This window comes from Lissotriton helveticus, chromosome 1_1, assembly GCF_964261635.1.
Source record: "Lissotriton helveticus chromosome 1_1, aLisHel1.1, whole genome shotgun sequence".
Classification (NCBI taxonomy): Eukaryota; Metazoa; Chordata; class Amphibia; order Caudata; family Salamandridae; genus Lissotriton; species Lissotriton helveticus.
This window is the reverse complement of record NC_136057.1, coordinates 681,110,702-681,137,960: the sequence shown is the minus strand read 5'-3', so window position 1 is coordinate 681,137,960 and position 27,259 is coordinate 681,110,702.

Sequence of the window (27,259 nt, the reverse complement as noted above, 5' to 3'; positions counted from 1 at the left end):
CTTCCCTAGTATTACCACCGTGGGCGCGACCCCCACGCCAGCGCGGTGAGCCTTAATAAACGGGAGTCTTCTTGCCCGCACCTGCCTTGCTTTGTTGGCTGCAAACCGGAGCAACGGAGCTGGAATCCCCTGTTGATTTCAGTCTCCCCACCTTCGCTCCCAAACGACAGCACCCACTGGACACCATCAGGGATCCGCTGTTGCGACAGGCGTATTACCGCGACCAGGAAGCCGCTATAAATCCAACCATACCAGGGTCCTTGTTTAGTAATAACGCCTCACAAAGGTTAGTTTTCAAAGCCCGCTTTAATGGAATACAGCCCGCCAGCAGGCGCAGTTTCAGAGTTCTCAATGTCCGTGTAACAAACGCCAGACGCGTTTCAGGTGAAGTACCTTTCTTCAGTGGCGTAGATAGGCAAATGCTGGCTGAGGGCGCTCACTGGGAAGCACTTCGTATTCATCCCCTGCTCAGGTAGGTGTGGCCTCATGCGAGGCATGCTGGGTGATGTAGTCCTTCCCTAGTATTACCACCGTGGGCGCGACCCCCACGCCAGCGCGGTGAGCCTTAATAAACGGGAGTCTTCTTGCCCGCACCTGCCTTGCTTTGTTGGCTGCAAACCGGAGCAACGGAGCTGGAATCCCCTGTTGATTTCAGTCTCCCCACCTTCGCTCCCAAACGACAGCACCCACTGGACACCATCAGGGATCCGCTGTTGCGACAGGCGTATTACCGCGACCAGGAAGCCGCTATAAATCCAACCATACCAGGGTCCTTGTTTAGTAATAACGCCTCACAAAGGTTAGTTTTCAAAGCCCGCTTTAATGGAATACAGCCCGCCAGCAGGCGCAGTTTCAGAGTTCTCAATGTCCGTGTAACAAACGCCAGACGCGTTTCAGGTGAAGTACCTTTCTTCAGTGGCGTAGATAGTATTCCATTAAAGCGGGCTTTGAAAACGAACCTTTGTGAGACGTTATTACTAAACAAGGACCCTGGTATGGTTGGATTTATAGCGGCTTCCTGGTCGCGGTAATATGCCTGTCGCAACAGCGGATCCCTGATGGTGTCCAGTGGGTGCTGTCGTTTGGGAGCGAAGGTGGGGAGACTGAAATCAACAGGGGATTCCAGCTCCGTTGCTCCGGTTTGCAGCCAACAAAGCAAGGCAGGTGCGGTCAAGAAGACTCCCGTTTATTAAGGCTCACCGCGCTGGCGTGGGGGTCGCGCCCACGGTGGTAATACTAGGGAAGGACTACATCACCCAGCATGCCTCGCATGAGGCCACACCTACCTGAGCAGGGGATGAATACGAAGTGCTTCCCAGTGAGCGCCCTCAGCCAGCATTTGCCTATCTACGCCACTGAAGAAAGGTACTTCACCTGAAACGCGTCTGGCGTTTGTTACACGGACATTGAGAACTCTGAAACTGCGCCTGCTGGCGGGCTGTATTCCATTAAAGCGGGCTTTGAAAACTAACCTTTGTGAGGCGTTATTACTAAACAAGGACCCTGGTATGGTTGGATTTATAGCGGCTTCCTGGTCGCGGTAATACGCCTGTCGCAACAGCGGATCCCTGATGGTGTCCAGTGGGTGCTGTCGTTTGGGAGCGAAGGTGGGGAGACTGAAATCAACAGGGGATTCCAGCTCCGTTGCTCCGGTTTGCAGCCAACAAAGCAAGGCAGGTGCGGGCAAGAAGACTCCCGTTTATTAAGGCTCACCGCGCTGGCGTGGGGGTCGCGCCCACGGTGGTAATACTAGGGAAGGACTACATCACCCAGCATGCCTCGCATGAGGCCACACCTACCTGATCAGGGGATGAATACGAAGTGCTTCCCAGTGAGCGCCCTCAGCCAGCATTTGCCTATCTACGCCACTGAAGAAAGGTACTTCACCTGAAACGCGTCTGGCGTTTGTTACACGGACATTGAGAACTCTGAAACTGCGCCTGCTGGCGGGCTGTATTCCATTAAAGCGGGCTTTGAAAACTAACCTTTGTGAGGCGTTATTACTAAACAAGGACCCTGGTATGGTTGGATTTATAGCGGCTTCCTGGTCGCGGTAATACGCCTGTCGCAACAGCGGATCCCTGATGGTGTCCAGTGGGTGCTGTTGTTTGGGAGCGAAGGTGGGGAGACTGAAATCAACAGGGGATTCCAGCTCCCTTGCTCCGGTTTGCAGCCAACAAAGCAAGGCAGGTGCGGGCAAGAAGACTCCCGTTTATTAAGGCTCACCGCGCTGGCGTGGGGGTCGCGCCCACGGTGGTAATACTAGGGAAGGACTACATCACCCAGCATGCCTCGCATGAGGCCACACCTACCTGAGCAGGGGATGAATACGAAGTGCTTCCCAGTGAGCGCCCTCAGCCAGAATTTGCCTATCTACGCCACTGAAGAAAGGTACTTCACCTGAAACGCGTCTGGCGTTTGTTACACGGACATTGAGAACTCTGAAACTGCGCCTGCTGGCGGGCTGTATTCCATTAAAGCGGGCTTTGAAAACTAACCTTTGTGAGGCGTTATTACTAAACAAGGACCCTGTTATGGTTGGATATATATATATATATATATATATATATATATATATATATATATATATATATATATATATATATATATTGCAAAGCACGTTACCCTTTCTGTAACCAAAAGATAACCACGACGCCGTGTGTAGCTCATCGGTGAGCAAGGCTGCAAGAATAGCCGAAACGAGTCCGAGTCAGGCCGAAATAAATGGATTTTGAGCCATCTACACACGGCGTCATGGTTATCTTCTGGTTACAGAAAGGGTAACGTGCTTTTGAGGTTCCGTGGTTTTCGGGACCGGACTCCATTTTGTTTGCGTCGTCTGAAGACGCCATTTTATGTTGCCCTCACGTAGGCTTAGGTGATAAACGAACGAACGAAGTTGCATGGGCCTCGTTGTTCATGTACATATTAACAGGCCCTTTTCAATTTGCGAGTGAACTGCAAAGATGCTGACCCCGTCACCTGAAACTGACCCTTTTCGAAGCCAGTTTTCTCTAGCTGATCGTTGTCTGAATTCCCAATCAATGTTCAGGATATCGTAAACTTTTAGTTTCTTGCACATATCTTATCCTACTCAACATCTGAATTGTTTCTTTTCTTTACGACTTTTCATTACATGGGTAGTGCTTTCAATTATGGGTTTGTCTGGCTTGTGGTAATCGAATTTGGGACAGTCCTAATAATTAACTTGTGAGCTTTTTGGAATATAACAATGTATGTAAAATGTATTTGATTCGTCAGAATTTGCCGCAGTGGGTGTGCATTCGTAATGAATCGAAAATCTGAATATAAGGTGATGTCTTGCTCTACGAAAGTTGAGCAGTCTCCTGAGTCGTACACCGTGTTGTATTGCTTGGTTTACTGTTACTAGCTGCAGCTAATAAATTTGATCCTGACGCCACCTAGAAGTATTCCGTGTCTCTGTATGCCAAAACAGGTGGAACCCGAAGACTTCGGGTGTGTCCCTGGCACCGCTGGGTTCTAAGAAAACCCGGTTCTTCAGTTGGCGCCTAACGTCGGGCGACTTCAGCGGTACCGGTCCAAGCCCGAGGATCGTGAGGAGCCACATGAGGAAATTCTGGAGGAAGGCCGCCACTTCTTCGACCCCTGTATGTCGACGTGGACCGAAAGTCTTCGCTGCGAGGCCTCCTGCTTTCCGACGGCTACGAAGGACTGCTGCCCTGACTGTCACCCTGTTTTGGACCCTTGATTGATCCTTTGTAGAGCGAGACGATAAACGGTCTTCTGGTGGCGTGACAGATACTTTGGTTTAGTATAAGTGGGTCGCTCCCACAACTTTGTTTTGGTTCTTGGTTTTGATTCGGATGCTGCAACAACCAAAGCAGAGGGGCTCGTATATTTACGAGTGTATCGATAGTTGATAACCCCTTGAAGTTTGAAGCTAGATTAGTGAGCTATAAGATGCCTGGTCTTAGCAAAATTAGGAAATGGTTTAGTTGTGGTTGCAACAGGGATTCCCGATTGGAGGATTCGTGTCCGATACCTCCGGTTGGAACTCCGACTTATGAGCTCTATTCAAAACACGGAGTGGGTCCTATTACTTATAATGAAGTATGGGTCCACTATACAAGGAAGGATGGTGTCTTACGATGGCCCCAACATGGTAGCTTTGAATGAAATATTTTAGATAATCTGGAAGTTGCGCTATTTACGAAGAAAGCCCGGCCGGCAATGTTTGACTCTTTCCGCCTCTGGCGAAAGGAAGCCAAACAGCGAGAAATTAGGCAAGCGAAAAGAGATAGGAAAGATAAGAATATGTCAGTACTACAAGCTGCTAGGCAGTTTAAAGCAGACAAGGAAGATCGAGTGAGTGAAGTTTCAGATAGACAGCGTTGCATGGCCATAGATAAATGTTATCCGGCCTTGCCGTCTTCTCCTCCGAAAGTGATGGAAGACCCTGAAAAAGATCCTTTGATGTCTCATTTACTGAGATTGCCACCTCCTTATGTGCAGGGTGCTACTGCGCCTCCATTACCCCCGGTTGTTCCACCCTTTGTTGTTCAACCTCCTTCTGTTGTTCAGCCACCCGGTGCTCCACAGATGGTTTTACCTCCTACTGCGCAACCCACTCTAGGGTCGCAAGCTTTGCTTCCAGCTTTGCCTCAAACTACTTTGCCTTCTGCTTCTGCATCTCAGACTCCTACTGTTCCTGTTCCTCCTTTGTCTCAAGATTTTAACTTTCCTGTTTTTACGCCTACTTCTTCTCCTTCTGCTCGAAAACGAATGACGGAAACTGTTGTTAATCTGTTGTCTCCATTGTTTGGGCCACTGAGTATGACCCCTGTTTCGGAACGTAAGCAGAGTCGTAGTCAGTTTCCTAGTTCCGAAGAGCGGGCGGTGTTGGATTTATTGGCTCGTAGATGGATTTTGAATGCTCCCAGTTATAATTTGCCATCAGTTATGGATGTTTTCTTTCAGTGGGAGCCGCCTAAGCAGAGGTATGTTTTTAATGTAATGTGTGCCTTTTTGAGGCAGGAATGAGAAGATAATGAGTTGGGTCCGATACCGCAGGAAGTGCTTGATGTTCAGTCAGAGTTTGCTAAAGGGACGATAGTGGAATCTGATGTTACAGATGCTGTAGAGACGATACTTGCCTTCAGGTCTAGGTTACCGCCTCAGCCATTGTATGAACTTGATCCTTCTGTTAGGAGGAAAGTGAAGCAGTACCCTATGAGAGAAGTTCCCCCTGTATGGAGAGAGGCAGTTCAGGCTGATGTTGGTTTGGGTATTCAGGCTGCAGAAGCCCATTTTTAGCGAGTATTGGTACATGTTCCTTGGAAGAGAGCAGAGGTCTTAGCTCTTAAGCAGACCTTACCTGGCCCTCGTAAGAATCCTGCTGGTTATTACAAGGAGTTGTCCCAGACAGTTGAAGCATGTATTATGAATTTAGCTGACATAGATATGTTGATGGGTAATGTAGTTCCTCAACCTTTGTATGCGAAGATTCGTTATGAGAATCATGCGGCAGAATTAGGTGATACATGGGCTAATATTGTTGCCGCAGATGATCGACAGGTTGGAGGTGCCAAACCTGAGCCTTTAGTTGCAGAATTACCTGGTAGAATTATTAACCTAATGAAAACTATGATGCCTGCTTTGCGAGTGAATTGGGATAAGCTAGCAGCATGCAAGCAAAAGAAAGATGAGAGCGTGTCCAATTTCTTCACAAGGTTTGAAGAGACGTTTATCGATCATAGTGGTCAGGACATGAGTACGGAAGGTGGTCAAAGATTGTTCGTGGACAAATTTGTCTTTAATTTGCTTCCCGAGCTTTCTAATAAGTTAAAAGACTCTGAGAGTTCATGGGCTGTTTCTTCGTCGGCCCAGATATTGGCTATTGCCCAATATTATGAGAATAGGGATAAATATGAGAAGGATAAGGTAGAGTAGAAGACTAAAGATCTAAAGACGAAAGTTCTTTTACAGCAAGCTTATCCGCCTCGTCAGAATCAGCCTCAGTTCCAGCAACCTCCACAGTTTCAGAGATTGTTACAGAAGCCTGAGCCTTATGCTCAGCGATTCTTTCCTGGACCTAATCAGTGTGCTTACTGTCGGGAGGGAGGTCATTTCAAGAATAATTGCCCAGCTCTGTTACAGCGTGCGAATGGTGTACCTGGTCAGAGAGGTCGTGGTGGTTTCCAGCAAGCTCCTAGGGGTAGGGGATGGGGTGTGTTACCCCAGAACGAGCGTTCCTCCTCCCTTCAGAATTCTGCGAATTACTTTGACAGACAGAATGTTCCGACTGGTCAGTCTGCACAGTACTATGTTGACGATTATTATGTTGAGGGTGAGAGTGCTAGTTATAATGATAGTTAGGACAGCCATGGGCAAAGAGAGGGAGTAGTGTCAGTTCCAGTAGATCAGAGTGGACCTTATGTTGAAGTGACTACATCAGGTGTGGTACAACACTTTCTTTTGGATACTGGTGCGACGAAGAGTTCTATCATGCACTCTAAATTTCCTGGCGCACCTTTGTCTGGCTTGACCAATGTTTCCGTAGGATTTTCAGGCGCCCCAGTTTGTAACCCGATTTCTAATCCTTTGCCTCTTTCTATTGGCCCTTGTAAATTGGAAACTTCTCTTATTCTAACGACTGGTTGTAATGAGAATCTGTTGGGATTGGACTTGCTGAAAAGATTGTATGCAACATTACATTGTTCTCCTTCGGGAGTACATCTTACCCTCGGTAAGAGAGTGATTTCTCCGATGTATTTGTCTAAAGATTGTCTTCCGCTGGAATTGCGTTCTCTTCCTGATACACTTTGGGCTACAGGTCCGAATGATGTTGGTCTCTTGCAGATTCCGCCCTATGTTGTCACTCTCAAGTCAAATGCTAGGCTATCTCGTATCCCACAGTATAAAATATCTAGTGATGGCGAGAGAGATCTTTTGGCGATCATATATGATTTGGTTGAGAAGGGTGTAGTCGAAGAAACAAGAGGTAATGTGTGTAATAGTCCTGTTTTGCCTGTCCTTAAGCGTACTGATGCTTCTCAGCCACCTGTGTATCGGTTTTTGATCGACCTTCGAGAGGTAAACAAGATTGTGGTGCCACAGTTTCCTGTTGTCCCGGGTATCACTGCTTTGTTGACTCTGATTCCCGCTTCGGCAGCCTGGTTTTCAGTTATTGACTTGAAGAATGCTTTCTTTAGTATTCCGATTGCTGAAGAGAGTAGAGATATTTTTGGCTTCTCTTTAGGAGGACAAAGCTTCCGGTTTAAGAGAGCTCCCCAAGGTTATTGTGAAAGTCCCTCCATCTATAGTCAGGCGTTGAAAACTCAGCTTGATAGTCTTTTGTTGCCTACTGGTGCTACTCTTATCCAATACGTTGATGATCTGTTGGTCGCTGCTTTTTTTTTTTAAACTTATTTTTATTCAGAAAGAAAAAAGATTTAGGTTACAACACACCATGTATAAGTGTACACTCAGTGGCTTAAAACATCCGGTTTAACACAAAAAAAAAAAAAAAAAAACCATTTCAGAGTTAATCATCTTTTCAAACACTGTCCATCATAATGTATGATTTTCTTGAAATATATCCTAACCTATCCCCGACCGCCAATCAGCTATTGGTTTCCAAATCCGCATCCCTCTTTCCCTCCCCCTCCTACCTTTCCTTGCATAAATTGGGTTTTCCAGATTATATGAGGACAATAAATTAGCCAACCAAACCTGTAGAGTCGGGGGGTTAGGGTCTAGCCATGCCCTAGCAATACACAATCTATATACTGCCATAGCCAAAAAAACAAACTCATGATGTTCACCTTCTTCTGGTACTATTCCTAAAAGAATGTGGACTGGCTTAAGTTCCAACTTGATCTTAAGTGAAGCCTCCATAAAATGTTCAAGATTTCGTAGCAGTGTGTGTAGTTGTGGGCATAATGCAAACATATGTATTATATCCGCCTCTGCTGAGTTACAACGCGGACAGGTTATACCCTCTGTTCCTCCCCATTTCGCTATCCTTGCTGGCGTGTAGTATAGGGAGTATATAGTTTTATAGTGCTGCGACTGTAAAGATGCCGAACACAACACTGAACATCCTAGCTCCAAAGAATCCTGGAACCACCCTAGTTCTCCTTCCAGCTTTTCTGCCCATTTTTCACTGTGTTTATCCAAATCGTCCTGCATACCGGACACAAAGCTAGCATATAGACTTCTTATGGAACAGTCCCCCCCTAGTCTTATTTTTTCCATTATCTCTACTTTATTATAGCCAGCCGGACCTCCTTGCTTATTCCCTAAGAAGCTCCTAATCTGTAAATACTTAAAGAAATCCTTATTATTTAAACCAAACTTAGTACATATCTCCGAAAAGGTAGCCAAACCCTGGATCCCCCACAGATCTCCAATGCTTGTTACCCCCTTTTTCATCCAGCTTTCCATTACTCTATCTCCGAACACCTCGTCTGGGAATGACCTATTTTTAAACAGTCTTGTATAGCGGTTGAATCTTCCTAGCCCCACTTTCTTCATATATGCCGTCCATATCTTCACTCCTGCCTCAACCGTCTTATATATGGTTCTTTTATAGCACCCGTATTCCACACAAGCCAGAAAGCAATTTTCTGCTTCTTCCCCTAATACAGCCTTATAGATTCTAGTAGACCCCTCTCTTACCCTTGAATCATCTCCCCCCCCATTAAGCCTTGCATATATTGTATGGTCGCCGCCCAATAATACAGCTTGAAGTCAGGTGCACCCCATCCCCCTCTTTCCCTCGGAAGTGTCATATAGCGATAAGCCCTGCGCGTTTTCCCATGGGCCCAAATAAATTTATTAAGAATCCTCTCTAATGCTGAAAACCACTTTGCTTCGAAGAATAGTGGAATTGCCCTGAAAAAATACAAAAATCTTGGGAGTATCAACATTTTAATCACATTCGTACATCCCAGCAAGGACAGGTGAAGGTTGTTTAGTCGTTCTAGATCTGATTTTACCTTCGCCAACAGGGGGACCACATTATTCTGTACTGCTACTTCCAAATTCGCAGATATCTCTACCCCCAAGTAAACTGCTGAGTTAACCTTTCTTAAATCTACGTTGTTTTGGTCATTTAGCACATACCGATTGCTCACTATTTGGGTCTTGGTTTTATTTAAGCTATACCCAGAGACTTTCCCAAAAGACTCGGCCTCCCTTTCTACTTCCACCATTGCCTCATCTGGATATGGGGTTAGGATGGCCACGTCATCCGCATACGCCAAGATCTTCGCTTCCGACCCATTCAAGCTCATCCTAGCAATTCCATCATTCAATTCAAGCCGGCGCAGAAAAGGATCCAAATACAGCGCAAACAGTAAGGGAGACGACGGGCAGCCCTGTCTCGTGCCTCTTTCAATCCTAATTCCCTCTGAAAATCCCCTACACACCCTAATTCTAGCCGTAGGGTTCTTATACAATGCCTGCATTGCTTTGATATACCTGTTGCCAATGCCATTCCATCTCAATACTTCCCACAAATACTCCCAGGAGACTCTATCGAAAGCCTTCTCTGCGTCTAAGAAGATCGCAGCCATAGGGTCTCCTGGGGTACTAGCTGCGTCAAAGAGAGTTAAGACCTGCCTTGTGTGTTGCGTGGTGTCCTTGCCTGGTATGAACCCATGTTGGGAATGAACGACTAGTTCCTCAATAACTCCTGCCAACCTTCTAGCCAGAATTTTGGAATAGATTTTTGAGTCCGCATTCATTAGCGTTATTGGGCGGTATGATCCTGGCTGACTTAGTGGTTTCCCTTTTTTGGGAATCACCACTATATCGGCCCCCCCCCAGGAGTCGGGGATTGATTCCCCTAGCTGTGCCTTAATCATCACATCAAACATATCCTCAGTCAACAATTCAGAGAAAACTTTATAAAATTCCACTGGTAGCTGGTCGGGACCTGCAGCCTTTCCGGAAGGAAGAAGTTTTAATGCTTCTATGAACTCCTCTTTCTTGAATGGTTGCTCTAACTCCTCCTTCCTTTCTGGAGAGATACCCTCTGGGGCCACCCCTCTCAGATATCCCTCTATCTCATGCGAGTTCCCCTTTATGTTTTCCGTATATAATGTTGCATAAAACTGCCTGAAGACTTTCTGTATCCCATCTGCTCCTACCACTCGATTTCCAAATTGATCTATCATCTCGAGGATATCTGCTGCTGCTGCTCGCTGCCTGGTGCGAACAGCCAACAGGTGCCCTACCTTTTCACTGAACTCATATATCCCCTCTTTTCGGGCCAGATATTCCCCCACCGCCTTGGATAACATATGTTCAGAGGCCTCTGCCTTTAGTGACACCGTCTTCAATAACACTGGCTCTAAGGGGAGTTGCTGGTATATTGCTTCACCCAACTCCCTCTCTACATTAAGGAGTTTCATATTCCATTCCGCGATCTTGTTTTTTTCCTTTGTCCTTGCAGCTGCCCCATAGCTCATGGTCTCCCCTCTTACCCCCGCCTTAAAGGCGTCCCAAACCATTCCCGGGCTAGCGGTACCCCTGTTGAAATCCCAATAATCTCTGATCCATGATCCCATACGCTCTTTGTACCCCTCCTCCTGCAGTAATGCCCTTTCAAAAGTCCACTCCCTTTTTTCCCTTCTATCCAGCCCTATTTTAAATGTTAAAACCAAAGGGTTATGGTCTGAAATTAGGCGGGGGTATTTTTCTATTGAAACTGCATTAATGAGGGATCCAGAAACCAGAAAATAATCCAGCCTAACCATCCGTTTATGAGGAGCAGAGTAAAATGTGCTTCCATCTAGAGCTGAATGCAGCTCTATCCAAGGGTCGAATAAAGAGTTGTTACTAACCAAATCACACAATGCCCTATAGGTTCTTTTTTTCCTTCCTGCATAAAGAGTCCCTGACTGTAGGATAGGGTCTCTAAAATCATGTATGTTCAGATCTCCGCAAAGTATAATCGGTTCAGGCCAATTAACCAGCTCTGAATCTACAAATTGAAACACCTCCGGGTCATCTTGCGTTGAGCCATATATAGTTACCAAAGAAAACCTCACTCCCCTAAAAGTCAAATCCAACATGACCCACCGCCCCAACTCATCTTCCAGTTTTTTATTCACAACCATATCCCTAATCTTCCCTAGTATCGCGACCCCTTTAGTCCTTATAGCCTGTTTTGATTTAGCTAAGACTGTGAACCCTAGTTGCCCAAGCAAATAAGCCTGAGCCACCTCTATATGGGTCTCTTGTAAGCAAACTATATCCAGATGCAACCCCCCTAACAACGCCGCTACCCTATTTCTCTTATTGGAGTCATTTAGCCCACACACATTAATACTCGCAATTCTACAGTTCATTGCAAATTTTCAGTTTTCCAAGTGTCCCCAAATTTTTAATACGATATGCGTGACCATATAACCTATGAATCCTACCAAGTGTACTCACAACTAGCAAAAAAGAAAACAGTGTGGTGTGTTCAAACATTCCAAAAAAAGTAACCAGTTTTTTTACATTTTTCTCCCCCCTCTCCCCCCCCCCTTGACCCCCCCCTCCTGTCCCCCCTTGTCCTTCCCACCCCAGCAGCTCCCCCCCCCCTGTTTCCTGGCAAATAGGTCAATTAGACCTATGTGTGGTCGCTTTGGGTAGTGCTAATCGCACCCTCCTCCCCCCCGGGATCTCGCCAACCCATAGTATAGTCCTAGCTAGGTATCATCTCAGCAAAGTACCATTGCTCTGTTACCCTCCCTTTTGTGTTTTGAGGTCAACTAGGAACTGTTGGGCCTTAATCTCTGACAGAAAAAATCTAACTCTTCCCTTTGTTACGACCTTAAGCTTTGCAGGGAAGAGAAGATATGCTTCAGACCCCTGCGCCTGGAAAGGCGCTATCATTTGCCTTAGTCTCCACCTTCTCTCTACTGTGGCATGACAAAAATCGGGCCTGGCAAAGAAGGTGATGCCCCCTGCTGTACACCGTTTGTCGGGTCTGGCTTTCTCGATGATTTCTTCCCTTAGAAGGTAGTTACCTACATTAACAAGAATTGCCCGGGGTAGATTGCCCTGCCCTTCTCCTCCGTAGCCTTTCTTTAGTGCAAAGGGAAATCTGTGTGCCCTTTGTATCTCTTTATCCCACTGCCAGTCGGAGTCAGGAAATGCACCCTTTAACAAGCCAACCACAAAGCGTCGAGTATCCTGCCCCTCAAGCCCTTCTGCCACACCCAGGATTCTAACGTTGTTCCGCCTCTGGCGGTTTTCAAAGTCCTCCAGCTTCCACTGGAAGTCTTCAGATAGTTTTTCCTGGGCCGTCTGGAAGGTACGCCAAGTCCCAACATCATCCTCCAGTTTGCCAGTACGTTCCTCTACCTCTGTAACTCTGTCCGCGATCTCATCGTACAGCTTATTCATCTTCCTCATTGTGTTCTGAATCTTTTTTGAGGCCTGCCTCGCTCTCCGGCTCTCTGTCCTTGCTTCTGTTTGAATTTGTTTTAAAGTACTAAACAGTATGTCAAAGGGGGCTGGTTGCGCTGCAGATTCGGAAGGCATCTCCTTCCTATTATTCTCCTCAGAATATGCTAGCGAGGTAGCGGAGTAATCCCATGTTAAACGATTGGAATCCCCAGATGGTGTCTCAGTGTGGCGTCTGCTTAACATTGACAGTCTTTTCAGTTTTTTCCTGGTCGTATCATTACCAGCCACACTTGATCCTGAGCTAGACAGCTCCTCTGAACTGCCCTCGGGGCTCTGGCCCGTCTCCGAACCTTCATCTGGAGAAAAAAACTCTCCCTCTGTTGAAGGCCCTTCCCCAATCTTGTTTAGGCTCTCTACGCAATGGACTTTTAAGCCGGGTGTGTTGCATTCCTCCCCCACCAGAGTTAAAGTGCCGCTCTTATCTTTATCTTTATCTTCTTTATCTTTGCCTAGGTCTGCTTTCAAGCCCAAACCCAGCTCGGTTTCCATCATCAATATGGCCCCCAACATGTCTGAGTTACCTGTCAGGCCTCTCCTCCACCCTCCTTCTGGGGTCACTGTCTTTCCGGGTGCACTGCCTGGCATGCTCTCCACCGACACTGTCTCTGGTGCAGAGCTCCTCCTGCCGAGTGCGCCTGCCTGCCCCATTAGCAGAATGGAATTTTCCCTGCTCATGCTGTCAGAACCCAGGCTTGATGGTTGCGTAGCAACCCCACGTCCGACGCTCCCTGCGCCCTCAGCGTCCTCGCGGATGGCCCCGTCGGCTTCTGACACACTGCCGGCTGCAGAGATGCTGCTACCGCTGATTGCGCGCTCTTCATCACCGCCGGTAAGCTTAGGAGGGAAGACTCCAACTAATGTAGACTGGCGGAGCTGATCTCTGGGTTTATTTTTGCCGATTTCCTTTTCCAACTGCTTCGCGTCTGTATCGCTCACAGACGCTTCCACCCCTCGGCCGCCCTGACTCTTGCCGCTTGGAGTGTTTACCTTTCCCCGCGGTTCCAGCTTCTTCCTCGGGGGGAGGGCGGTATTTTTTCGGACCGCACCTGACGAGCGGGGAGGGCCATTCACATTGGGTGCTTTTTCGCTCAGCCCTGCTGTCGAGGCAGATTTCTCCGTAGCTTTCTCCTTGCTTTCCCTGCCATCCTTGCGCTGGCCTTCCCCCTTCTCCGGCTTTAGCGGTCGCATTGTTATTATTGCTTTTGTTTTTGCTTTTGCCTTTAGATGCAGGGCTATGCGGGATATATCCTTAAAGAGGGCTCTTACTGCTGCTGCCACTTGCGCGCCTTGCCAGATATTCCTCTGCTCTTGAAAAGCAAGCCACCTCCGTGCTCTATTCGCGGTCCTCAGCACGCTCAGCACGCTGTTATCAGAGTCAGCCCCGCTAAAGTCGGCTAAGTAGGTTGCAAAGGGCCAGTTCATAAGCAACATCAGAGACTTTGCTGATTTCACGCCGTGTCTCAGAGACTCATAATCCAGATGTTACACCCCGGTGCGGGAGAGGAGGTTAGTGCGACCGTTCAGCACTGTCCAGCCGCGGCCATCTTGCCCCGACAATTAGTTTTCTCTCTGTTGGTCGCTGCTGATGACGAAGAGATTTGTAAAGAGGCTACCGTTCTTTGTTACGACATTTGTCTGACCTTCATCATAAAGTGTCACCTTCGAAGTTGCAGTATTCCCGACAAGAAGTAAACTACTTAGGTCATCTCTTGTCGAAGGAGGGAAGAAGGTTGACCCCAGAACGAATTCAAGCAATTGCGCAAATGACTGTACCATCCACACAGAGAGAAGTGCGTGCTTTTCTAGGTATCACCTAGTATTGTAGACAGTGGATCCCTAATTTCTCCCTGCTAGCGAAACCTCTGTTGGCACTGACTCTTAAAGATACTCCGCATCCTCTCCCTTGGTCTGATGAGTGTCAGAAAAGTTTTTCTGAATTACGTGATGCATTGTGTTCGGCTCCAGTATTGGGTACTCCGGACTACAGTAAACCTTTTACGTTGTATGTGCACGAGAAAGAAGGTTGTGCATTGTCAGTCTTTACGCAACAATTCGGGGACAAGCAACGTCCATGTGCATATTTTTCAGTGACGTTAGATCCGGTAGCAAAGCGTTGCCGAGCTGTTTGAGAGCTACAGCGGCAGCGGCTGTTTCTATCCGAAAGTCTGCTGGTTTGGTATTGGACAATTCGTTGATTGTGATGGTCCCACATGCAGTGGATACCTTATTGAACAGGACCAAGACACAGCACCTTACTAGTGCACGTCTGTCAGGTTATGAGTTGACTCTTTGAGCTAGCCATGGGCACATTAAAAGATGTAATGTGCTGAATCCAGCTACGTTGTTGCCGATTTCTGTAGAGTCGGCTGCTCAAGAACAGCATGATTCCTTTCTTCGGACAGAGGAAGAAACAAAGGCTAGGGTCGATCTAAAAGATACTCCTCTTGAGAATGTTGATGGCACTTTATGGGTAGATGGTTCGTGTTTTAAGCTTCCCAATGGTAAGACGACTGCAGCATATGCTGTCACAACTTTGCATACAGTTGTTGAAACAGCACGCATAGCACAGAATTCAGCGCAAGCAGCAGAGTTGATTGCATTGACGCGAGCGTGTGTATTGTCAGAAGGAAAGCGAGTGAATGTTTATACTGATAGCCAGTATGCTTTTGGTGTTGTCCATAGTTTTGGACGTTTGTGGAGAGAAAGAGGATTCCTTACTTCCATGGTACGAAAATACAGCATGGGCAATTAGTGAATGAGCTTCTTGAATCACTTACTCTCCCAAAGCAGATTGCAATTGTGAAGTGTAGTGCCCATAAGAAGGTTGTGGATGATGTGGGCCGAGGAAATGTGTTTGCGGATGAAGTTGCGAAGGAAACGGCGAAGGATATGATGAGTCGAATGTATGTTGCAGGCCTTGCTAACTGGGTTATGGCTGGTGGAATGTGTGAAGACACAATAGAAAGTGTGAAGTCAATTCAGGCTGAAGCTACGGAAAAGGAAGTGAGTACGTGGAGAGAAAGTACGGGTATGTTGGATCCGACAGGTAGTTGGGTTGAGTTGTCAGACCAAGAGCGATGGTTGTTGCCTGATGCGTATGTGCTCCCAGTGGTTACTATGGCTCATGGAATGGCTCATATCAGTTCAAAAGGGATATGTAAGTTGTTGGCTCAAGTATGGCAGAATGCTGGAATTCCGAAATGTGCTGAGAACGTGGTGAAGCATTGCATGATTTGTTTGAAGTATAATCCTGGAAAGGGAACTCCAACTCCAGCTGGTCATTTTTGTCCTCCGACGTATCCGTTTGAAGTGATACAGTTAGATTACATACACATGGAGAGATGTAACAATCTGAAGTATGTCCTGGTGGTTGTTTGCGCCTATTCCAGATCTTTTCCAGGTGGATAGAGGCTTACCCCTAAAGGTTTTGCTCAAAGAGTATTTCCCTAGATTTGGTTTGCCGAGAATTGTATGGTCGGACAATGGGAGTGAATTTGTGGGTCGAGTCATGAAGAAAGTGTGTGTTGGATTAGGGATAAATCAGAAATTCCATACTGCGAATCACCCCCAGTCAGCAGGTCTGGTCGAATGCTATAACGGCACACTAAAGCTGAAACTAGCTAAGATTCAAGCGAGCACTGGTCTTACATGGCCGGATGCCTTGCCGTTGGGTCTTTTGTCAACAAGGACGACAGTGCATTCTCGTGTGGGACTTAGGACACAAGGTCTGTGGTTCAGGGTCGTTAGTACGATCTTGACGCACACTTAAGTGAAGAAGGTAATAGCCGTGAGCAGCACGTTAGAGGATGGAGTCTTTTGAGCCCGACAAGGGTGTTAAAAGAGTTGATCTCAGAGCAAAAATGTGTACATTGATTTGTGACAAATGTTTTTTAATAATGTGTTTTCTTATGCTTTTGAACATTACGTTGGCTTGTGTGGGTTGGATTTTCTATGCATCACAACAGACGCTTGCATCTACCTCCCAACCTACTCTTTCTTTTTCTACTATTTCCCCACATGAGTTTCATACGTTGCCTGAACATGAACAGACATGAAGACTAGAATTTGTGAACAATTTGTTTATACAGATGTTGCATCAGCATCAACTAGTTGTAAATACTACGAATTGTTGGGTGTGTGGTCTTATGCCACATACGACTGATAAGGGAATGCCATATTTGGTTTTGCCTTTTTCGCCTAATGGGTCAGTATGGGCACTCCAGTCAATGTTTATCTATGCCAATGAAGCTTCTCCTGTACGTTCTGTCAAAGATAATGCGAGTAATAATGCTTTTATACAGGGAATAGTAGATATGGTCAGAGATATCGATGCATATAATGCTATCCCTAAAGATGAAGTACGAGCATATGTTGGTTGGAACAAGACGAGATATAGAATTAGTTTGACAGAAAAAGAGAGACAGAAAAGGTCTCCTCCTATTTGGATCAGACCCCACCGAGGTCATCTTTGTCTGCAAGGCAATGGTCAGAATCCGAGAGCTCAGTTTGGTAAGAGTGTGTGTGTTCACACCTATGTCTATACGTCACAGAAATCTCCACCGTTCGTGCCAGCCAAAGGCACGTATTTTGTTTGTTATGACAGAGCATATACATGGTTGCCTTCTGATTTTTCGGGCACATGTTATGTGGCGTTTTTGCTTCCCCCTACATATACAGCTGCTTTCAACTACCATAAGACAAGATATGGTAGAGGTGTTATCGACGTGAAAGACACTGCTGCACAAGAAGTTGGAGACTTCTTTAAGAGTTTCTGGCCCTTTTGGGGTCCTATGGCTAATAGTAGGACTATTCGTCAGCTTACGAGAGTGGTCGAGGCCACTATCAAAGAGACTGCAGGTGCTCTAAGCAATATTACAGCTGAGCTTCAAGCGGATCGCCTTATGACATTACAGAACCGTTTTGCTTTAGATATTATACTCGCAGATAGAGGTGGAGTATGTAAATTGATCGGGTCTAGTTGCTGCGTTTTCATACCAGATAATGCCCTGACAGTGTACCAAGCCATCTTGAGGTTACATAAGTCTGCTGAGTCTATACATGTAGACGAAGGGAACTGGTCGTTGATGGGATTGTTTTGGGAACTACTGTCCAAATGAGGATGGAAGATTCTGATGTTCCTTGGTATGGCTTTAGCGATCCTTTTCTCGTGTTGCTTATGCATCCAGTGTGGTCCCGCCATTTGTGGCCTTTGTGCTACGATCTGTGTGAGAAGACCTGTCTCGAGAGAAGTGAAGGATAATAAGATGATGTTACAGCAACACCTCGATGACCTGATGAGAATAGATATAGACCTGGATTCAGATTGACATGGGTTTAGGTCATTGCCTACGTAATGGCAAAAGGAGGGACTGAGGTTCTGTGGTTTTCGGGACCGGACTCCATTTTGTTTGCGTCGTCTGAAGACGCCATTTTATGTTGCCCTCACGTAGGCTTAGGTGATAAACGAACGAACGAAGTTGCATGGGCCTCGTTGTTCATGTACATATTAACAGGCCCTTTTCAATTTGCGAGTGAACTGCAAAGATGCTGACCCCGTCACCTGAAACGGACCCTTTTCGAAGCCAGTTTTCTCTAGCTGATCGTTGTCTGAATTCCCAATCAATGTTCAGCATATCGTTAACTTTTAGTTTCTTGCACATATCTTATCCTACTCAACATCTGAATTGTTTCTTTTCTTTATGACTTTTCATTACATGGGTAGTGCTTTCAATTATGGGTTTATCCGGCTTGTGGTAATCGAATTTGGGACAGTCCTAATAATTAACTTGTGGGTTGGTACAATGTAAAGTGAGCTTTTTGGAATGTAACAATGTATGTAAAATGTATTTGATTCGTCAGAATTTGCCGCAATGGGTGTGCATTTGTAATGAATCGAAAATCTGAATATAAGGTGATGTCTTGCTCTACGAAACAGGTGGAACCCGAAGACTTCGGGTGTGTCCCTGGCACCGCTGGGTTCTAAGAAAACCCGGTTCTTCACTTTGCATTTAATGGACCTGCTCCAGTGGGGTCTGATCAACGACGCGACTCTCGTAGAAGGCAGCGGTGGACACACAGGAGAACGAAGCAATCATATATATATATATATATATATATATATATATATATATATATATATATTCACTGAAAAAAACATAGGTTATAGACCATATATAGTTAGGAATTTGCATTTACAAAACCTTGAAAATTCACTGAAAAAACCATAGGTTAGAGACCATATATAGTTAGCTGGACATTTTATTGACATAAAACCAATGAAATTCCATATATAGTTAGTTGCACTAACTATATATCGCGCACCCGCAATCCACTGCTGATGATGTCACATATTACATCATTCATGACATGGTCAGTGACATCACTGATGACATCACTGATGACATCTCAAATGACATCACTGATGACATCACTGATGACATCTCAAATGACATCACTGATGACATCATCTAGTGTCTGTGTGTTTTTGTAAAGTTTAAATATGTTTTACATATTGAAGAATGAGTGGATGTATGGAAGACTGAGTGTGTGTGTGGCTGGCTGGGAGGTGTGTGACTCTGTGCATATCAATGTGTACTTGTATCAGTGATTGTATAAGAGAGTAAGTATGTGTTAGTATATGTGTGAAAAGTATGGTGTTCTGTGTTTAACTGTATAGATGAGGAAATCGAAGTGTGATTGATTCTTCACAGGACTGACTAGGTGTATGAGTGCATATGATAGTGTTGTAATAATGAGTGACTGTATGTATGAGTGATTGTATGGGTGAATGAGTGAATGCGTGTGTAGACGTATGAATCAGTGAGTGCGTATGTAGTAACTGGTATTGGTGTATCATGATGTCATCAGTGATGTCATTTGAGATGTCATCAGTGATGTCATTTGAGATGTCATCAGTGATGTCATCAGTGATGTCACTGAAGTATGGTGTTCTGTGTTTAACTGTATAGATGAGGAAATGGAAGTGTGATTGATTCTTTACAGTACTGACTAGGTGTGTGAGTAACTCCATGGATGAGTGGCAGTGTGTGAGTGTCTGCACAGGTGTATGAGTGCATATGATAGTGTTGTAATAATGAGTGACTGTATGTATGAGTGATTGTATGGGTGAATGAGTGAATGTGTGTGTAGACGTAGGAATCAGTGAGTGCGTATGTAGTAACTGGTATTGGTGTGTCATGATGTCATCAGTGATGTCATTTGAGATGTCATCAGTGATGTCATCAGTGATGTCATTTGCGATGTCATCAGTGATGTCATCAGTGATGTCACTGACCATGTCATGAATGATGTAATATGTGACATCATCAGCAGTGGATTGCGGGTGCGCGATATATAGTTAGTGCAACTAACTATATATGGAATTTCATTGGTTTTATGTCAATAAAATGTCCAGCTAACTATATATGGTCTCTAACCTATGGTTTTTTCAGTGAATTTTCAAGGTTTTGTAAATGCAAATTCCTAACTATATATGGTCTATAACCTATGTTTTTTTCAGTGAATTTCATTGGTTTTTTAAAAGCTAATATCTATAGCTGTAAAATATATTCTTTATTACGTGACGTATCACGTAGCCACGTGAGACGCCTCATGACGCGTCGCATAACCGTGACGTATCGCCTCTGCAGCGCAAACAAAACCCGTAACGTAAGCGTGCCGGAGCACGCTTACAGATATATATATTTTTTTTAACCTTAATTAGACAAAATCCACACGTGCACATATCTTGAGGCCTTGCAAAGGCACATCAAACAAACAGTCCCTACAATTTTGCCACGTTTGCTGGAAATCTATTCCCTTAATTTTTTTTTTACTGTTTCTCTTGGTTTTCCCCTTGTTACGCTTACCGGGACGCTACCCGGTACGCGAACCGGACGCTCCAAAAACACAAGATGGCGGACTCCCGTTACGCTGCTGGTTAGCTGCCCGGTTCGCGTACCGGGAAGCGCCTCTACCGCGAAAAATCGCGGGGGACTTTAATATCCCCCTCATCAATCCTAGGGGGTCAGGAGGGGTTTACCTTGCCCCCTTTCCTTCATTTCCCCCTTCTTTTTTCACCACATCTTGTCTCTCGAACCTACCGAGCGACAAGATGGCGGCCGCTCCGGACTGTTTACAATGTTGACAGCTACGCTGCCGGTTAGCTGCCCGGTTAGCTGCCCGGTGAGCTGCCCGGTTCGCGTACCGGGACGCGCCTCTACGGCGTAAAATCGAAAAAAATAAAAAAACATCTTTTTTGCCCCGCGGGGCACTTTAATATCCCCCTCATCAATCCTAGGGGGTCAGGAGTGGTCTACCTTGCCCCCTTTCCTTCATTTCCCCCTTCGTTTTTCACCACATCTTGTCTCTCGATCGTACCGAGAGACAAGATGGCGGCCACTCCGGACTGTTTAGAATGTTGACAGACACCGGAGAGACAATCAGCTTTGCTTCGCGAAGTTCCGTTACGCGTCAGGTACGCGAACCGGGGCGCTAACCGGAGCGCTGTCACAGATATATATATTTTTTTAAACGTTAATTTCTCAAAATCCACTGGAGCACATATATTGAGACATAGCAAAGGCACGTCGGGCAAACCATATCTACAATTTTGCCAAGTTTCATGTAAATCTATTCAGCCGTTCGAGCTAAAAGTGAGTCCAACCGCCCTATGGAAAAATGAATGGGAAAAACGCGTTTTGGGACCCCCCTTTTTTCTCGGCCCCCCCTTGACGAACCCCCCCAAAAGTTTAGGGGCTGCTCAGAAACAAAATGTGCCATTTTCCTGAAAATTTCAGCCAATTCCGTCCACAAACGCCAAAGTTATTAGACATAGAATTTTCAGAAATCCCATAGAGAAAAAATCCTAACTATATATACCCACTGGCTATCGCCAGTAGGTAATATACATATATAAACATATATAATCTGCATATCTATATAAATATTCACAGAAAAAACCATAGGTTATAGACCATATATAGTTAGGAATTAGCATTTACAAAACCTTGAAAATTCACTGAAAAAACCACAGGTTATAGACCATATATAGTTAGGAATTAGCATTTAGAAAACCTTATTTTACTCACACAAAACCATTGAAATTCCATATATAGTTAGTTGCACTAACTATATATCGTGCACCCGCAATCCACTGCTGATGATGTCACATATTACATCATTCATGACATGGTCAGTGACATCACTGATGACATCACTGATGACATCTCAAATGTGGATTGCGGGTGCACGATATATAGTTAGTGCAACTAACTATATATGGAATTTCAATGGTTTTGTGTGAGTAAAATAAGGTTTTCTAAATGCTAATTCCTAACTATATATGGTCTATAACCTGTGGTTTTTTCAGTGAATTTTCAAGGTTTTGTAAATGCTAATTCCTAACTATATATGGTCTATAACCTATGGTTTTTTCTGTGAATTTCATTGGTTTTTTAACAGCTAATATCTGTAGCTGTAAAATGTATTCTTCTTTAAATCCAAAAATATATTTTATATGTTCATGAATAATTTTTTTTTTTAATATTTTTTTTTCTTCGTTCCCGCTTCGCGAATCGGGAAGCTTCCCGTTAGCTGACCTTGATGCCGCGAAATAGACCGCGAGCCGGTAAACGTTTCTTTACCGCAAGTGCCGCGTTAGAAAACAACATCGTGACGCCTCCCGTCCGCATGACGTTTCACGTTGTCGCGTGATACGTCATATGACGTGCTACGTTAGCGAACTGGTACGCGAAGCGAGTCGCAAAGCGCAGGTTTCTGGAAGCAAACCGGGAGGCCCTGCAAAGCGCTTAACGTAAACACAGCAAGTCATGTGACTTGGTAATAACACTTTTCATTGGTTCATTTCACTTTTGGTTTCCTAATGATGTAAGACTAGGTCATATAATCTAAAATGAACACTTTTCATTGGTTGAGAACTCTTGTTTTTCCCAAATGATGAAAATCCCTCCTTCTTTCCTCACTCTGACTTTCATCATTGTGAGAGAAAGACCCTTTGTGATCACTGAGCAATGGCTTCTTTAGTAGCTTCAGCTGGTGCTTCCCCACCACCTCCACCACATCCAAGGAAGAGTGGACCACCTGCTCAAGTTATAATTCAACAAGAAGAAGAAGAAGAGGAACAGGACGACGAGCACGAAGAGAGGCAGTTTTTGCCTGAGCAGCCCAGGACGTCTCACCGGAAAGAAAACTTCATTTGGCAATTTTTTAAAATTCCCAAAGGTCAGAAAAAAGTAAATGCAAGATACGTAACTTGCCTTATATGTCAAGATAGACTGTCCAGAGGAACCGAGAAAAAATACAGTTTCGGAAACTACACAATGCATCGCCATATGACTAGGTGGCATCCTAACAACTACAGTGCTGCACAGTTTCGGAACGACCTAGATAATCTCCCTATTATGGCCAGAAGATCTGTTGTACCGGAAGTAACGGGACCAGAGGGCAGGGAGATGGTGCCAAATATACAAATGAAATTTGGTGAAGTAAAACACACCTGCGTATTTTGCGATGGATTCATTTCCTACGGAGAAAAAAGCATCACTCTGATCAACAGAGCTATTGACTATCATATGCAAGTTTGTACGAAACGCCCAAAATAATAAATACTTCTTTTTTTGTTTTGTTGCTCCTGTTGAGCCCTTTACAATGAATCGTTTTCATTGCCCCCTCCAAGAAAAACCCCCAAAAATATAAAACTTCAGAAAAATTCAAAAAAAGTAAAAAAATGTTCCGAAAAATAATAAAAAAAATATAAAACAACAAAAACAATAAAAAAAAAAGTTCTTTTCAGAACTACCTCCCCGTTATTAAAAAATTGGTACAATATTTGGAACTGTGCCAACCTCTATTTCTCTTAGTTCGCTTCCCAGTTCGCTCGCCGGTACGCGAACTAGAAGCGAACCAAAAACAGTAAGTATAAGGGAAGGAAACAGACACTTATGTTAAAAGAAAGACAGCTATAGGGGAGTAAACTAGAGATACTATTACCCGTAATCCACTGCTGATGATGTCACATATTACATCATTCATGACATGCTCAGTGACATCATCAGCAGAGGATTGCGGGTTTTTTGGCAACGTGCCTTATCCACGGTTTAATAACGCTGCCTTTTGCTTTATATACGTTTTCAAATTGTATGAAATATATACCAATAGGTCGTTATGAACCTTTAGGTAGTGCTTTTCTTCATGAGGTCTGGTCGCTTCCATACACATACAGATGTTTCAAAGATGATCAAGAAGTTTATCTGAATGGAGAGGAATGCACTGAGACGCCAGATCATTCACTAATGTGTAGGCACATACAGTTACACGGTTCATGCAACAAACACCGACCAAATATGGCTTGCGTGTTGCAAGGCACGCCAGTTCCTGCTATCATCCCCACGTTCAAGTTGTTGGAAAATGGTAGTTATTTGATGCTCAATAATGAAGATTGTTCTGAGTTAATTGAAAAGGGTCTGCACCTCTGTACGGGTGTTCGCTATGTGAAGCACGAAAGTTTCACGGGCCGAACTCAAGGCCACCTCTCTCTGAGACAAAAGAGCTCTTATTCTTGCCATGCCGTTGAAATCTGTCCCAAGGTTGGTATTTGTGGCCAGATTGAAAACTCCCTATGTTCATGTGTGGGAGGAAATAGAACATTTCTGCAGCAAATAACCCGTTCACTTACTGTTACGATAAAAGGAATACTTTTAATTCAGATTTGCCTTTCAATTTCAGCAAGATGGTTCCGACTATCTTTAACGCATCCTCCACAAAGACCCTGGCGCACTTTTTTAAAGTTGTTACCAGTGGACTCGTGACTTCATTTGAGAAAATCTTTGGAGTCATCCCTGCTTCCTTTCATTCTATTTTCTCCACTCCGGTTCGTGGATTGGCATTTTTACTTGCATTACCAGCGGACGCTCTTGTGCTTTTTTACATTTTTAAATATGGATGTCCCTCCTATGCAACCTCCCACCCTGCAGCTGCTGACACTGTTCCGCAATCGCATGCTAGAATATTATGGCACAATGCCGTTGGCGATATTAAGCACGGCATATGGATTATCTTTTCGATTCTCCTACTTCACCTGTGTCCAGCCTGTATTTCACTGCCTGACCTGTGATTTCGATTGGGCCATTGATTTGTGTCTCTGCGGACCGGTTTCTCCTGACGTCGACTTTAATCAGCTGATGACTCCTATCATTACTCACGAGTTGGTTTGTCCTGGCGAAAGGATTATGGCTGTGGCATTGATGCATGGACTACTTGGTCCCTGGAATTTACTGGCGGCAGCACAGTCTTTCTTGGAACAGAGCTTTCTTGAAAACCCACCGAGCTGTCCTCTGATGGTGATAGAGGATCCGGTGCTGGGAGAGCACGTATGTTCTTTTCCGCTTTTAAATTGGATGGCTGAACTGTTTTCGGATGAAGACGGTGACTTCCTATTGGAGGCTGTTGCAGCTTATTTTGCATACACAGTTATGTCATAGACCTTTTTCATGTTTGATATGCTGAGTACTAGCATTTCATTGACAATTCATTGACTTATTTGTCAAGTTTTTATTATTTACCTTGCCTATTGGCTTAAGACTCGATAAAGTACTTGGCTGTTTTATTTTTCTTTAGCATTAAATTTTCCTAGTTTTTAATGCTTTACCTTGCGGACCGTCCACATATAAACTTGCAATCTGCTCTCATGAGATGGCACTTCTATTATCTTATTCAGTTCGTTTCCGGATCATGGGGAGGTGTCATCTAGGTCCTGGATATCTTTACACCGTGTTAAGTTAGCATGGGCTCATTACCGGTTTAAACGCCATTTTTCCTTTTTTGCAACTTCTGCACACGACACTTAGTTGTTGCTTTAGCTTTCCACCTAGTAGTTCATCGTGGTTTACATGAGAATAATATGTTATTGCTCTACTATCTGCTTTGCTTGTTAAACTATATCTGTACAGCGAGTGCTAAAGTTTCAAGAACAACACGATACAGAATTGTTATGAGGTCTGATCTCCACGACTTCATACTCATAACATAAGTGCAACTTCTGCCAATTCTGGGCATGAGGCGGGTTTTATATTGCTTTGCCGAACACACATACACAACAGTTGATGCGGTTCACATGAAGAGAGAGCTGGTGTATGCTGATGTGATTCCTTCAAATCTAAGACACTAAAGTATGGGCACGCCCTAAACCAACACAAAGAGACCTTCTTAGCAAATAATATAATATGTGTATTAGGGAGGGTGAGATATAAGCAGCCGCGGGCCGTGGAGGGAGTTACGGTGAGGCAGGGAGGCGGGGAGGGGGAGAAGCAGGGTGGAGCCCTCTCTACCTTGCCCCTCCCCCTCCCCGCCTCCCTGCCCCACCGTAACTCCCTCCACGGCCCGCGGCTGCTTATAAGTGTTGCTAACTCTTATTCATTTACAGCATGTTAACATACTGTCACCATTCGCTTTTTATGTACTAGTAACTATGCTGGTAATTTTGCTACTGATAATATGTGTACTTCTATTATCTAAGATACTACGCCTGAGAAGACGGCATTAGTAAATAAACATTTCAAATACACATGTGTTCTTCTTAACTCCATGTTCTGGTTTCTAAGAAATATATAACGACCGACTGTTCATGAGTTCCACGTATCCTGAGGTACTATAAGTTCATATTCTGGATTGTCTAAACATTGAGAGTTTGTTATATCCAATGTGACACTGTACCTAGCTTGCTAAGGAGTTTTTGATTACTAACGTGAGTTTTGGGACACCCTAATTCGCCGAGGTTCCAATCCTCTGTCCACAGTTCTGTGTGAGAACAGAAACCCTGCGACAGGGGCACCCCCGACCCTTGCTGGAGCTTCATCACACTTGCGATACAACTCCAGCAATGCGCCACCTTTACGGCACAGATACATCACGCATCTGTGCTGTTTTTGCCCCATGATGCGCCGCATTGTAAATGCAGCACACCATAGGTGACGGAACAGCGGCACAGAATGACTAACACATCCCTGGTGATGCGCCAGTCATCATAAATGTATCCCTATGCTTCTTATCTTGTTAGAGATGAACCGCCATATGTATCATCAAAGTTTTTTGCATTTCCTAAATAGCGAACTTTAAGGAATAAATAGCGATTCTTTACCATTCCTAGTTTGCGATTAGCTATTTGCTAATTACAAATTACCCATTCATTTCCTTCATTTCCATAGGGCGGTTGGACTCACTTTTAGCTCGAACGGCTGAATGGATTTCCGCGAAACTTGGCAAAATTGTAGGGACTGGTAGCCCGATGTGCCTTTGCTATGTCTCAAGATATATGCTCCATTGGTTTTTACGAAAATTAACTTTGAAAAATATATATTGGGCTACATTGGCCTATATATATGTTGGAGCCCAAATGTAGCCCAATGTAGCCCAATGAAGCCCAATGTAGCCCAATGTAGCCCAAAGATGGCCGCCAGACACACAAAAAAACAAATGTAGCCCAAATATCAGCCAGATGTAGCCCAACTATAGCCCAGTGACAGAATGACCAATCAGCTTCGCAAACCTCCTTTACGCGAAGCGGAGCGCTGTTACAGATATATATCTTTTTTTGAACGTTAATTTCTCAAAATCCACTGGAGCACATATATTGAGACCTAGCAAAGGCACATCGGGCTACCAGTCCCTAATATTTTGCCAAGTTTCGTGCAAATCCATTCAGCCGTTCGATTATTATTATTATTATTTTTTTTTGCCCCGCGGGGCCCTTTTAAAACCTCCACATCAAACCTAGGGGGTCAGCGAGGATCTACTA